The sequence below is a fragment of the Canis aureus genome, chromosome 11 (assembly GCF_053574225.1).
Source record: "Canis aureus isolate CA01 chromosome 11, VMU_Caureus_v.1.0, whole genome shotgun sequence".
In the NCBI taxonomy this organism is placed as follows: domain Eukaryota; kingdom Metazoa; phylum Chordata; class Mammalia; order Carnivora; family Canidae; genus Canis; species Canis aureus.
Genome location: NC_135621.1, coordinates 55,964,548 through 55,979,295, shown reverse-complemented (window position 1 = coordinate 55,979,295; position 14,748 = coordinate 55,964,548).

The following is a 14,748-nucleotide window of genomic DNA, read 5'->3' as shown; positions in this document are numbered from 1 at the left end:
TGTCATTAAAGAAGTGGGAAACAGAAAAAACAGACTTGAGGTGGAGAAATATTAAGAACATAGTGGGGTACCTGGATGGCTCAGTCAATGCAGCATGTGACTCTTAACTTTAGGGTCATGAGTTCAAGCCCCATATTGGGCACAGAGATTACTTTAAAAATTTTAAAAACTAAAAAACAAAAATAACATACTGAAGTTTAGCTTCTAGCTAGTCATGTGTTAATTTCAAATATGTATTGGAATATGTAATATATTCAGACACATCTACATCTGAAACATTCTGCTTATTCATGCCAAAGCATACTTTTTTAAACTTTTAATTTCTAATTTCAACTTCTTCATATTAAAAAAAATAGACTTACAAGATAATCTCAATTGCTTTCTTCATGTTTTTAAATGTTCTAACTCTGAACATCAGTGAAAATGGAGGAGTGAAAAGTACCAAAATCTATTCCTCCATAAAAGCAACAAATACACTGGCAAAAGCTATTGGAAACAATTTTTTGGAACTCTAGAAAAAGGAAATCTTATAGAAACCAGAGAAATGCCTAATCAAGAAAAACTGGCTGAATCTCAACAAGGATAAAGAACTCTGTGGTGTATTTAACCTATCCTGGTCTCATCCCTCTCTTCCCAGCTCAGTGGTTACCTGGGAAGTAAAAATCACTTTACTGGTACAGGTATTGGTGTGAAAAGTTGCAGAATGAACCTCATTTGCAAGGCACTGTGTTTGTGTATTTTGACCTATGCGATGCCTCCATGGAGGATGTCCAAAGGCTTGTTTTTGGCCTTTCAGAACACTCTGAGTGCTGAAGTAGCTACTCAGGGCATTTGTCTAAAACATTTACAGGGAAACATGTTAGTCACAACTGCCTAGGGCGATGGATCTTAGGAAAAACAAGAAACTAACCAAAATGTTCAACAGGAAAGCAGATAAAATATTTTGGGAAATAAGTTTTGAAAACTCCAACACATCCCTGGGAAATTAGAATGCCATGAACTCCTGTATGAAGCTCAGGAAAGACCTGGAAATACCCTACACTCCTATCTCTGACTGACACTCAAGCTTTGTGCAAACAGGAAGCAGAAACTAAACTATGTTTTGAAGGCATATTCCAATACTTACAAAGTCCATCTTTAAAGCCTTACAGGTGTTTTTTTGCTCCCAAGCATTTAAGGAAATTTCTGCCCATCCACTAGCCAACCACCAAGCTAATGAACAGAGACTTCAGTGATCCCACACAACAAAGAATACAGGCATTACAAAATTAACCCAACAAGGTTACTAAGTAAATATCATCTACAAGAAGAAGCAACAACAAACTCTGGAGAAAGGGAAAATCTGTTTTCCCGTTTTTTTTTTTTTCCTTTATACTTTTAAAAATGCCCAATTTTCAACAAATCTTATGGAAAATGCAATGGAACAGTAAAGTATGATTTATACACAGGAAAACAGAACACTGCCTTTAATTTTCTCTCTCTCATAGACATGTTTTCTAATAAAGCTTGATATAATTCTTATATATGCTTGTAGAGATTTGTGTTTGTGGTTTTGATAGTGACATGATCTAAATTTCATTATGGTTGTTTTTTTTTTTGTTTTTTTTTTTTTTTTACTGACAATTCTTTTTAGCATCTGCTCATTGCTGTGTTTCGTTGTACCCACTTACTCTGTAGTATACTCATAGCACAATTTCTCTATTTGTTTTTGATACATTTTTCTAATCATGAATCATACCCGCTACATTAATATGTGGCATATTAACATATTAATATTTTGCTTTTGAATATGTGAAACATATTAATGTTGCTTTTGAATATGTGAAAAATTTTTGTCTGGAAAATATGCTGGCAAATGTGATAGTCTAATAGGATATGCAAATATTATTATCCTTCAGTAGTATCAGCATCAAGAAGTGTTTTCCTCTGTATATCTTTATGCATCCTCCTAATAATTGTCATCCAATGGCACAAAGAAATAGCTCATTACATAATTTGTCTTTCTCCAATTCTTTTCATATCTTAATCCTTAAGTCTTATCTCTTACAATTGGAAATTACATCATTTGTACATATACTATTGCCTTTTTTTGTTGTTTTTTGTTGTTTGTTTCCACAAGTTCTTTGTGTATTCTAGATGTTAATCTCTTGTCCAGTTTAGTGAAGGAAAAGTCTTTCTTCCAATTTGTCAACTACCAGTGAGACTTTTATTAAACACAAATCTTAAGTAGTCAGATCCACCCATGTTTCTCTTATGGGTTTTTTGGGGTGATCTGTTTAAAGAGATCTTTCACTTTTACTAGGTCAAAAATATACCCTTTGAAATGTTTTGCAATCTTAATGTGCTGTGTCTCATTACATACTTATTTTGACTTATCCTTTTTGGGACTCTTTTTGGGACATTATTCTGAGGATTCCTGACTGTATGTAACACTGTACGTTTCTCAGTAATTTTCTCTTCTCATATGGACTTCTTCCATTCTCTCCTATTGTGATACCATTTCATTCCATCCTTCCAAAACTGATTTTCTTTTCCATGTTTTTTTCCCTCTCCTGCAGAAATAATAACTTTTTTCAATTGTATCTTCCAATCACAGTTTCCCATTTTGTTTATAACTTGTTGACCATTATTCTTGCCCATTTTTTTCAATTTCAGAAACTAGATTTTATGTATCTTCAAAATAAATCCACCCATTTTCCTTCATGCCATACTGTTATTGTTAGATGATTTCTATGATTTATATCTTTGAAGATTTTAAGCACATTTGTTGAATCTAGAGACATTCTATTATATTGTTTAAAGTGAAAGTAGGAATTTTTCTAATAAAATGCTTAGTTCACCATGTTAGCCAGAATTCTCAGAATGTCTAAATTAATTTTTTCAATTCACTTGCCTTAAATTGTTTTCTTTAAGATCCTTTGCTGCCTTTATTCCTACAAAATATATTAAATTTTAGACTAACAGCAGAATACTTTACAAGTAAAGGATTACAAGTAAATGAACATGAAAATCCTCATATCTCCTATCATTATTTCACTATAACACTTTACTTGAACAGCCACAGGTAGCTGTTCCATATGCATCTTTTCACTGTGTGCTTTGAAAATCAATGGACATAAAAACACACATGGAAGAACCATTCAATCCCTCTTCTTTAGACATACTAGTGATATGCAATTCCTGTTTCAACTTATTACCAACATTGAAATTCTGCTAGACAAATTGTAGAAATTTACATGCTCACCTAACATTGCATAATAATATGTTTCTCTACAACCTTATTGCTGTTCTATTGGTTTCTCCAATAATTTTCTTAATATTGCCTATAAAATAGGAGAAAATAGCATATTCTTCCACTAATCAAAGTCTTCTGATATATTTCTGCTAACAGTTTCAATCCTTCCTTCACCTAGTTCCAAAGCAGCAATTAAATTGGAGACAATGTCTTATCAACATTCTAATTTTATAGATGAGAAAATCAAAGGCCATTGAGTTCAGTGCTAGAGGTGAGACTCGGATTACTGATATATTTTTTCAAGACTTATATTGTCAAGTGTGATCCTAATTTGACTTTTTTTATTTTTTAATCCCTATTCTTTCAGGTTTTCTCTCCAAATCAAAACTGTAAAAATGGATATAAATCAAGCAACTTTCCCCTTGTATTAGCTACATAACACAACCTCTGCAATTACATTTCAATCTGTTATCTAAAAATGTAATTATTATCCTGGATTAACTCAGGATTGGTGTTTTGCTTTGCTATTAGTCTTTTTTATTCTTTTAACATATTGCACATAGTTCTCTAATCAGTGTCACCTTAGTGAATCTTAAAATTATCTCAGTTTTGAGGCCTTTACTATTGTTTATCCCTAAAAAATACATTAAACAAATAACTTTAAAAGTGAAGGTTTTCCTAAATGAATGTTCTTAGATGTAATATCTCTAGTGGCTCTGTGGGAGAGGAAATAATACCATTAGTCACGGTAAGAAAACAAGTGGATTTAACATCTGGCCTGATGAAACACTGATTTTAAGGGTCAGTATCTCCCACATCCAAATCTGACCAGAACCTAATGGTACTATAAGACTCAACATTTCTGAATATTCACCATGGAGTCGGAGGATTCTTGATGACTAGGATAGAGTCAGTGCACTTTCCATATTTTAAGAGATCAGGAAGTTAAAATGAATTTTTTGTTAACCCAAAGAATCTGAAGGAAATAAAATGCCATTGAAAATAGAATCATCCTCTATTGGGCAAATTCTTTATTTAATAATGAATATAACTACTTGCAGCTTTTTTCCTGCATGCATCTTTTTTCCTTGACTGGAAGGAAAACTGTTCACAGGGGGAGCATTTTCATTGAATTTATGATTTTCTTATTCAAGGTATTTTGCTGATCAATTACAAATGCTTTCCTGGGTAATTCTCAAAGAACCATATGAGATAGGTATTATGTATTCCCATTTTGCAGACTGAAAAGCTGTTCTACAATGAGAAAAAAATAACCTGCCAAAATTGCTGACCTAAAATTCACTATGTGATAGAAGAGTGTATGATAAAATATCAGTGTCAGCATCTGGGTGGATACATGGATGTTAGCTGAAAATTTTCTGCTTTGGTACTTTCACAAAAATATTGGAGAAAATACTGCATAGCTAATAATTAGGATAGGAATTTTTAAAAATAACTTTCCACCCTTCCAGTGCTCAACAGTTTTGCAAGAGAGGTACTATAACAGAACTTGCATCATATCATAGGAAGAACAAGCAATATAGGAACAGAAGTGAGTTCAAGTCCCAGCTCTCCCCATCTTTTAGCTGATCTTGATTGCTTGTCAATAAAACCAAGCTTACAGTGCTTTTAAGCATTGACTATAATAACGCTTGTGAATTAGTATAATAATTATGTTCAAGTACCATAAAAGCCAAGTCACAAGACAAAAATGGTGAGATAGAGTCTGTTTGGTAGTTTCATTACTATTTTAAGAGCACTAGGTCATCAAGGGGAAAAAAAAAGAAACAATATCTATTTTTCCAGTAGGAACCTGTAGGTCTGTTTTTAGAATGGTGTGGGGGGCGATGAAATATAAAAGCTCTTAGGGAATGAAGAAGACAATAGATTCAATATAGGGAATCAGGAAAGTAGGGAAGGGAAGTGCTATGGATAATCAGGGAACTCAATCTGAGATAAGATGCTGAGCCATCTAGGCTTTATTTTGGAAAAATGCTTTGTGGAAATTGGGAGGATGATTATGAATACTGATACTTTTTTTGTTTCATGGGCAGCCTTTGTAGTGGGGGAATGCAGAAATAGATTCAAGCAAGCAGAGACCCTAAACTCAATTGGAACATGGTACACAAAGGAAAATAATTCTGGAAAACTCCTATTGATTCAAAATTTTAGCAAGCACTCAGGAAAATGCTGAGATTGATCTAGTACCTCATCCTGGTTAACAGGTAGTCTGAGGGTTAGGTTCTCTGGAAAAATCAGTAGAGGATGAAAATACAGGAAAATCTGCTATGAGAATGGCAAAACTTGATCCTTGAAAAGTTTGATAATTCTTGCCCCAAACAGCTTTATTGGCAGCAGCAACATTAAATGAAGAGACTTGAAGGCTAGGAAAGCTTGCCCCTTCTTTGGAAGAGCTATTCTGTAATCTCTACATGTTACTCTGTTAGAAAGTTGAAAATTTTACCCACATTATTTTTACCCATATTTTACCCTTTAATAGTGCTAGTATAGTGTCTCCAGGAGGCCTAATTATTGAACAGTAGACGTGGTTCTGGAGGAGAATATTTACACTCATTTTCTTTGACTCTAGGTAACCACAGTTTATGTTTGCTCCGCTGAACATGAAGTAGTTAGGCAAACACATTCTTTTATGTCATTCCCAGGGAACTCTCTTAAATTCCAAAGAGAGAAGTTCTCTACATTGAGAAAAACAAAATGCCACTGAGAAGTCCATATGAATTTATAACCATTGTATGGGAGACAAAAATGCTGAGATTAGAAGTAAAACCAGTAGCAAGAGCCAAGAGACAATAGCTAAAGTTTCAAGGAGAGCTGAGATATTGGAAATGTAAATCGCAAGACTGGCTGTGGTTAGAGAAAGGAAGCCACAGTAGCAGCAGATACCCCTGAGACTCCAGATACCAAGGCAGAGTGTGGCAACTAGGGAACTCAACAGTTGCTTACATTAGTCATTAAAGAAAGCACAGAAACCATTAGGTAGCTAAGAGGACGGGAAGATGAATGAAGGCCTTGTGGCCTCAAGAGCTCTATATCCTTAAAGATTATTAGACTTTTCCCCTCAGCCTTGGTCATTTCCTCTGACTTATAGGACCTTGGGAAAACATACTATAAACATTACAAAGAGACAAGCACTTCACACTTCGAATGAAGTAAAAAATATATATAATATATATATAAAATATAAAATATATTATATATAATACATGTATATGTATTATATCTATAATACATATTATTAAAATATATAATACTTATATAAATATAATATATATCCCAAATAAAAATGAAGTTGCAATGTATATATAGCTATATACAGTGAATAGAAAAGTTATCTTAGTAGATATTTCAAACAAAAAGGAGTACCTAAATATTTTCACCATAATAATTACATCATTCAATCATATAATAATTTTCAAATAGAATCTAGAGACTATATACTCATTAGTAACATCTAACAGCTATCCTTTATCTGAGTGTAATCTATGATCTTGGGCTGTCATAACAGCTTCACATTTATTTTTATTTAATCCTAGTAATAACCAACTGTATGAAAGTACTATTATCCCTCTCCTAATAGTTAAGTAAACTGACTTCTGTTATGTAAAATAGGGCATTTTTTATACCAGTAGAGGTAATGGCACCTATTCTACTACAGAATTTAAATGATATTTTTCTTATGAAAGTGAAATGCACATAGTGTAAGATTCTCCTCAACTATTCCTGAATACTAGAAAATACATTCCATTTCTATATTTGACTTCTGACCACAATATTCCCCTCAGCATGACTAAACTTTAGACAGTTTCCTTGCTAACTATTGCTTCCTGACCTCCCTTTCCTTGACTTTAGAAAGCTTCCAATTATAAATTCTCTCTCTGCCCTGTTGAGATGTGAATATTTTCTCAGCCTCTTGCCAGGTTTACAATCCTGAAATGTCATTCTCAAGATCCTAGAAGCCATCCCCTTGAAATGTAATCATCAAAGAAGACTATTCACATGTTTGCACATGTGCAAGCATGTAAGAGTGTGCATGTGTGTTTTCGTGCATGTGTGTTGGAGAGGGAAGCCTAATTTCCATAAATATCAATAGGCAAAGAAAGAAAGAGTAATCACAATGACTAATTTCCACTTACCACCTCCCCTTTAGTACTTTTGTGCAACCTCACTCTATGCTCAAAAACATGCCAGTCTTTGGTTTGAGAAACAGTTGAGTTCAATCTCTCTTCCCTATTGCAACAGTCTTGAATGGAATCTTCCTGGCCTGCTTAACTGTCTGGTGCAATTTTTCTTAGAAACTCCATAAACAGAATTTAAAGTTGAATGAAATCTGAAGATATCTGTTAACAATTTAAGAAACTTAAGGATAAAGCTTATCTCCATTTCCTAATTATTCATTCATCCTTTGTAAAAGGAGAAGTGATGCACATTATCGAGATTAGTGCTCTGATTTAAAACAAGCTACACCAGGAGTGCCTGGGTGGCTCAGTCAGTTAAATGTCTGACTCTTGGTTTTAGCTCAGGTCATAATCTCATGGGCCATGGGCCTCCACACTTAGCAGGGAGTTAGCATGAGCTTCTCTTCCTCTCTTTTCCTCTCCCCCTCCCACCACTTGCGAATCTCTCTCGCGGGATTTCTCACAAATAAATAAATCTTAAGAAAAAAAGAAAAAGGAAAAGAAAAAGCTACACTATATCACTAGGGTTGAAGGAGTATACTGAGTGTGTTTGGAGGAAAATTTAACCCTGTCTATGTCTGTTTGGTTAGTGCAGGTCAAGATTTATGTTATCCTTTGCTTTCTTCTATTGGATACTTTTTATGCCATGTGGTCTATGTTGCATTTGTAGTTGCCCAAATAAGCAAATATGTAGTAAATAAGCAAGATAAATCTAGGTATAGATTTTTCTAAATGTTCAATTGTTGCATGCTATGCAAGTAGTTATCTTGATTTTAAATTTAATCTCTCACCTCTAATCCAGTTAATATTATTTTTTCAATGCCCTGGTCATTTTATCAAGGAAAGTAAATGATATGTTTTTGAAAAAACACAAAATTAGAATGGGGTGGAGAAAAATAGTACCATCAAATATAAGGTGCAAATCTCCAACTTACAGTAAAATGGAAGAAACCTAGTTTGTCTTCCAAATTCTCCTATACCATGCCTTCTGCTGCCAGCACAGTTATTTCAAGTTGAACATTTTATCTATAATATGGGTACATATAACATGTAAATGGGTAATGCTGGGTGAGTGCATGCCTGGGAGATTGCTTATCAAAATGAGCTGTTTTTCTCTTGAGAGTCTTTCAGTAAAGATTTCTTAAAATAAACATATAATCAATTAAAAAGGCCAAAAGTGCTTGGATTTCTGGAGCCAAATTAAAGCACATAACATTTTAAGTGATGAAATAAACATGCATTTGGAGCCTATATTGGATTGCTGAAACTCTGGTTTAGCTTATTGTATGTCTACAAACTTCTTTTAAATTTTATATTGTTTTATCCATATTTCTCCACCAAAGTAAGTTCACTAATTTATCAACTGCTTTGATATATCAATCAAAAGCCAATGTTTCCAATATTTATTTTATGACTTCTTTTTAATTAAAGAAATGTAGCATCATGTATAATGGTACTAATAGTGCCTCATCATGTCGTTTGTATTAAAATTATGATACAACAAGACCTCTCTTGGGGTACTCTTAATTCATGTTTTCACAGATGTTGCTAGTGCTTGTGAAAGCAGGTTTGGATTTGGTAAGCTGACAAAACTAGAGTTGCAATAAAGTGATGATGACTTCAAAATGGCATTGGAAAGTATGAAAATGAGAAATTAATGCTTTTACATTCAGAAACTTTCTTTATTATTGAATTGTGTTATTTTTCAGGTGAATGCTGTTGCTTTAGGTTTCCAGGGATCTGTGTCTAATGATTATTACATTTTCTTGAAAATAGCAACTCATTAAAATGGCTATCTTCTGGCAGCCTTACCTTATATGGTATATTTACATGTCATGGAGCAGATTAGGAAAGAAAAGAATGCTTATGGTTTGAATGACTCATGTAAAATATTCATTAAGTGAAAAAGTCACATTGAAATATCTTGTTTACAAGAGACACTGGAAATGGCATACAACAAATACATATTAAGTGCATGAGGAAGGATAGAATTTATAAAAATGTAATGGCATTCAAGCATACCAGCAAGTAATAACAGATATGCAAATTAGTATGAAACTGCAAAGCAAAGTAAGAATTAAGATTTAGGTATACTCAGATTGGTGGTAGAAACTGTTATTAAAGACATATTTTTCTATTTGAATTTTTGTTATGGCATGATTGAACTTGAGATAAAATCTATTTTAACATTTATTATAGTTTTGTGATCTAGAAAGGTATTTCTACACTTACCCTGAAAAAGGAAAAGTAATAAAAATAAATATGTTTCAAAAGTATAGATTACTAACATTTTTCACACTGGCAATGAGGTCATGTACAATATAAAGGGGCACATTTTCAGTCATTTAGTACAGAACTTTAAAGCTTTATATCTTTCTGAAATAGAATTTCTGAGTAATTATATTTGAAAATATATTTTATATCTTTTGTACTTAAAATACAGCATATTTATTGTAAACACACAAATGCATTCCCTTTTGAGAACAGCAGTAATAGTTCCTGTCTATAACTGGGGAAAAGCCAGAGCTAATTCATAACATTAAAATTTTTAAATAACAAAACTGCTGGTTAAAAATGTTCATAAGATTTTTTTTCTTTTCAAAATAATATCTAACCCTATTATTTTCTTTAATTTGGAAAATTCTCTAAGCATCAAATCCTATTAATCATATACATCATTTAATTTAATTTTATTTAGTTGACTGTATCCTTTGCTGTGCAAAAGCTTCTTATCTTGATGAAGTCCCAATAGTTCATTTTTGCTTTTGTTTCTTTTGCCTTCGTGGATGTATCTTGCAAGAAGTTACTGTGGCCGAGTTCAAAAAGGGTGTTGCCTGTGTTCTTCTCTAGGATTTTGATGGAATCTTGTCTCACATTTAGATCTTTCATCCATTTTGAGTTTATCTTTGTGTATGGTGAAAGAGAGTGGTCTAGTTTCATTCTTCTGCATGTGGATGTCCAATTTTCCCAGCACCATTTATTGAAGAGACTGTCTTTCTTCCAATGGATAGTCTTTCCTCCTTTATCGAATATTAGTTGCCCATAAAGTTCAGGGTCCACTTCTGGATTCTCTATTCTGTTCCACTGATCTATGTGTCTGTTTTTGTGCCAGTACCACACTGTCTTGATGACCACAGCTTTGTAGTACAACCTGAAATCTGGCATTGTGATGCCCCCAGATATAGTTTTCTTTTTTAAAATTCCCCTGGCTATTCGGGGTCTTTTCCGATTCCACACAAATCTTAAAATAATTTCTTCTAACTCTCTGAAGAAAGTCCATGGTATTTTGATAGGGATTGCATTAAATGTGTATATTGCCCTGGGTAACATTGACATTTTCACAATATTAATTCTGCCAATCCATGAGCATGGAATATTTTTCCATCTCTTTGTGTCTTCCTCAATTTCTTTCAGAAGTGTTCTATAGTTTTGAGGGTATAGATCCTTTACATCTTTGGTTAGGTTTATTCCTAGGTATCTTATGCTTTTGGGTGCAATTGTAAATGGGATTGACTCCTTAATTTCTCTTTCTTCAGTCTCATTGTTAGTGTATAGAAATGCCACTGACTTCTGGGCATTGATTTTGTATCCTGCCACGCTACCGAATTGCTGTATGAGTTCTAGCAATCTTGGGGTGGAGACTTTTGGGTTTTCTATGTAGAGTATCATGTCATCGGCGAAGAGGGAGAGTTTGACTTCTTCTTTGCCAATTTGAATGCCTTTAATGTCTTTTTGTTGTCTGATTGCTGAGGCTAGGACTTCCAGTACTATGTTGAACAGCAGTGGTGAGAGTGGACATCCCTGTCTTGTTCCTGATCTTAGGGGAATAGTTGTCCATTTAAGACCAAGTGGCTTTAGAAATTATGCTAACTTAAATTTTTAAAAGTTAAAGATTATTAGTGAAACCAAAACCACTATGAGTATCTTGACAAATTTCAGACTTTCATATTTATTAACATACAAAAATCCTAAATAAAGATCCCTGTACAACATGTTGCCCTCTGTGTATGGCTTTATTCTCCAGTCACTTTTAAACATTTCTCAAGGAGTTGTCTATTAACACAATGCCCACTTCCTCACATTGTGTTCTTTCCTCAATTCATCCTACCTCTATTCCTTCCAGTCAACTAAAACTATTGTTATAAAGGTTACTATCATCTCCAGATGGGTTGGTTTATTGTCTTCCCCACCCACCACCTACCAAGCTGCAATACAAGTCCTATGAAAGAAACCTCTTACATCTAGTTTACAACATTTACTGAATATCCTAAATTTCCTGTAATGCAGTAAATAGTTAATAAATATTTGTGCGATGAATAAAAGTTGAAAAAATCAACAAAGTTTTAATAAAGATGTATTTTACTCAAGAATTAAAGAGATCTTTTGTGCTGGTCATATTCTTAAATAAGGTATATATATATTATATATTATATATTATATATTATATATTATATATTATATATTATATATATACATAACTTCTCCTATAGGCGCCCCTTATCTCTTAAGTTCTTTTGACATCCTTGATGATTCTCAACCAGCATCCAGTTTCAGTAGCAATTTTGGACTCTTAAAACTGCAGGTATCCTAGGCTGTGGCCAAGCCTCCACTAGTTGTTGAATATGTCTTCCATGACCCCTGGGGCCCTCCCATGTGAATACTGTAAAGCCAGTTTGTTTCTGCCAGCATATTTGTGAACTCAGTCATGTGCAAGCAATTTAATTAACTCAGATATGTACATAGCCATTACCAACTTAAAAAAAAGGCCCTCTTATTATGTTAAGTGAAATCAGTCATACAATGGAAGACAAATACTGTATGATCTAACTTATATGTGGAATCCAAAAAAAGCCAAACTTACAGAAACAGTAGAAAGATGGTGACTAGGGGAGGGAGGATAGGAGGAAATTGGCAGATGTTGACCAAAGGACACAAACTTCCAGGTATAAAATGAGCACAGCATGATGACTATAGTGAACTATATTTACTGAATTATATACTTGAAAGTTGCTAAGTGAGTAGATCTTAAATGTTATCACCACACACCTGTATAGATATTGTGTCTTGTTGTGTTAGTCGTTTCTTAATATACACATTTCAAATCATCACATTGTACTCCTTAAACTTATACAATGTTGTACATTTCAATATATTATCTCTCAATAAAGCTGAAAAAAATTCCTCCTTTTCCAATTTACCCTTCCTTCAAACATTTCCAGTGGTTTGAAATCAATAGTGGTTTCCCATTATTTACAGTACTAAAATTCAAGATCCTTTGCTTAGCAACTGAAATCTTAAACAAACTTTCTCAAAGCTATCTTCAACTATTCTGATGATTAGTAATCAAAGATTACCATGCCTTTTGTATCAATAACAAACAAACAAAACCGTATTTTCATAACTTTAAAATGACTAAATTGGGAGTAGAAATTATATTGACTATATGTATATAGGCTGTGTAAACAATTCAATTAAGAAAAAAGTAATCAATGAATTTTTTGGTATTTTTTTATTGGAGTTCGGTTTGCCAACATATGGTATAACACCCAGTGCTCATCCCGTCAAGTGCCCCCTTCAGTGCCTGTCACCCAGTCAACCCCATCTCCCCGCCCACCTCCCCTTCCACTATCCCTTGTTCGTTTCCCAGAGTTAGGTTTCTCTCATGTACTGTCACCCTCTCTGATTTTTCCCACTCATTTTCTTTCCTTTCCCTTATAATGCCTTTCACTATTTTTTTATATTCCCTATATAAGTGAAAGCATAATGTTTGTCCTTCTCTGATTGACTTACTTCACTCAGCATAATACCCTCCAGTTCCATCCATGTGGAAGCAAATGGTGGGTATTTGTCATTTCTTTTTTTTTTTTTTCAATCATTAAAACTAATACAATTTTCTGTGATTTGTTTAGTACAATTAAAGTTTCAATTAGGTTAATGTTTTGATGCAAACTGTTAATTCCTTGTGATATACTTCTCTTCCAAACATCTTCTCTTTCAACCATCAAATACATCATGGTCATTTCAAAGTGCACAAAAGGAATTGTTCACTTAGTTCTTGATTCCAAGACCGAAATACTGCATTTGAGATTATTATTTTTAATCTGAGCAATCAATATAGACACAAGATCAATTTTAGCTAAATTCAGCTGTAACTAATTAATGGCCGGATTGTGACTGAGTAGATATGTTTCAAGGCTATTAACAAAACTTTTAAAGTAAGCAAGCATTCTTCTACCCTATATGATATATATGATTTCTCTATAGCTAATTGGAATATTATGAAGAATAAGCAATGCAGGAAGCATGACCATCTTCAGTATCACTCTCTCTCCCCCCAAAAAAAAGAAAGAAAGAAAGAAAGAAAGAAAGAAAGAAAGAAAGAAAGAAAGAAAACTTAAAACATCAAGGGCAAACCAGCAGCTTTGAAATGTGCTCAGGGACTTGACTTCTGTTCCACATGTGCAGAAATGCGGAGAGAGTTAGATCTAAGCCGACAGCTCATACTGACCAAAAGGATTCCAACAGAGAAGAAGAAGAAAACACATTGACAGAACAGTGCATCTATGACACATGGTGCTGGTGCAGGTGTTTTAGTAAAAAGAGAAGTATCAGGTTTTCTTAGGAAACTCTAATAACTGTAGGGTAATTGAAGATGATAGCATTTAACAAGCTTCGATGAACTTTCCTACATCTATCTCATTGGACAGTATGAAGCATCTGGATTCTGGAGTGGATCTTTTTTAAGCCAAAACAACAACTCTATGCTTTATAAAGAAAAGAAGGTTTGGTTTCGCATGCAATAACATATTCTACAAGTCAAAAAAGTGTTGAATAATTATGTAACATCAAAATAATTTGAGGATTTACCTAAAACAGAAACTATTTTTAGAACTGTGATAAAACACCTCCATTCATGGCAGTTCCATTATCTTTGCATTGGTGCAGATGCCAGCATGAGAATGGAGTTATGAAACTGAAAGTCAGCTGATAATTTAGTATCATCTAACTGCCTAATAAGTTAATGAAGACAGACTCTGATGGATTTTAGGAGTTCTTTTTTCCAGTTGTATATGTTTATGGAACGCTCCATGGCTCAAGCAAAGATAAAAAAAAAAAACTTTTATTTATGAATAACCAATCAAAGGAAAACACAGCACACTCATCTTGAATCTTGAAGCTAAAAAAAAAAAAAAAGATAGTCTTATAACAATGCTTAAAATATTTTAAAGTGTTTTTTCAAGTTTCAGTGTTTCAAGGGCATGTTTTATCTCATTACACTTTACAACATTACTGGGAGGTGGTTTACGTAAGCACTGT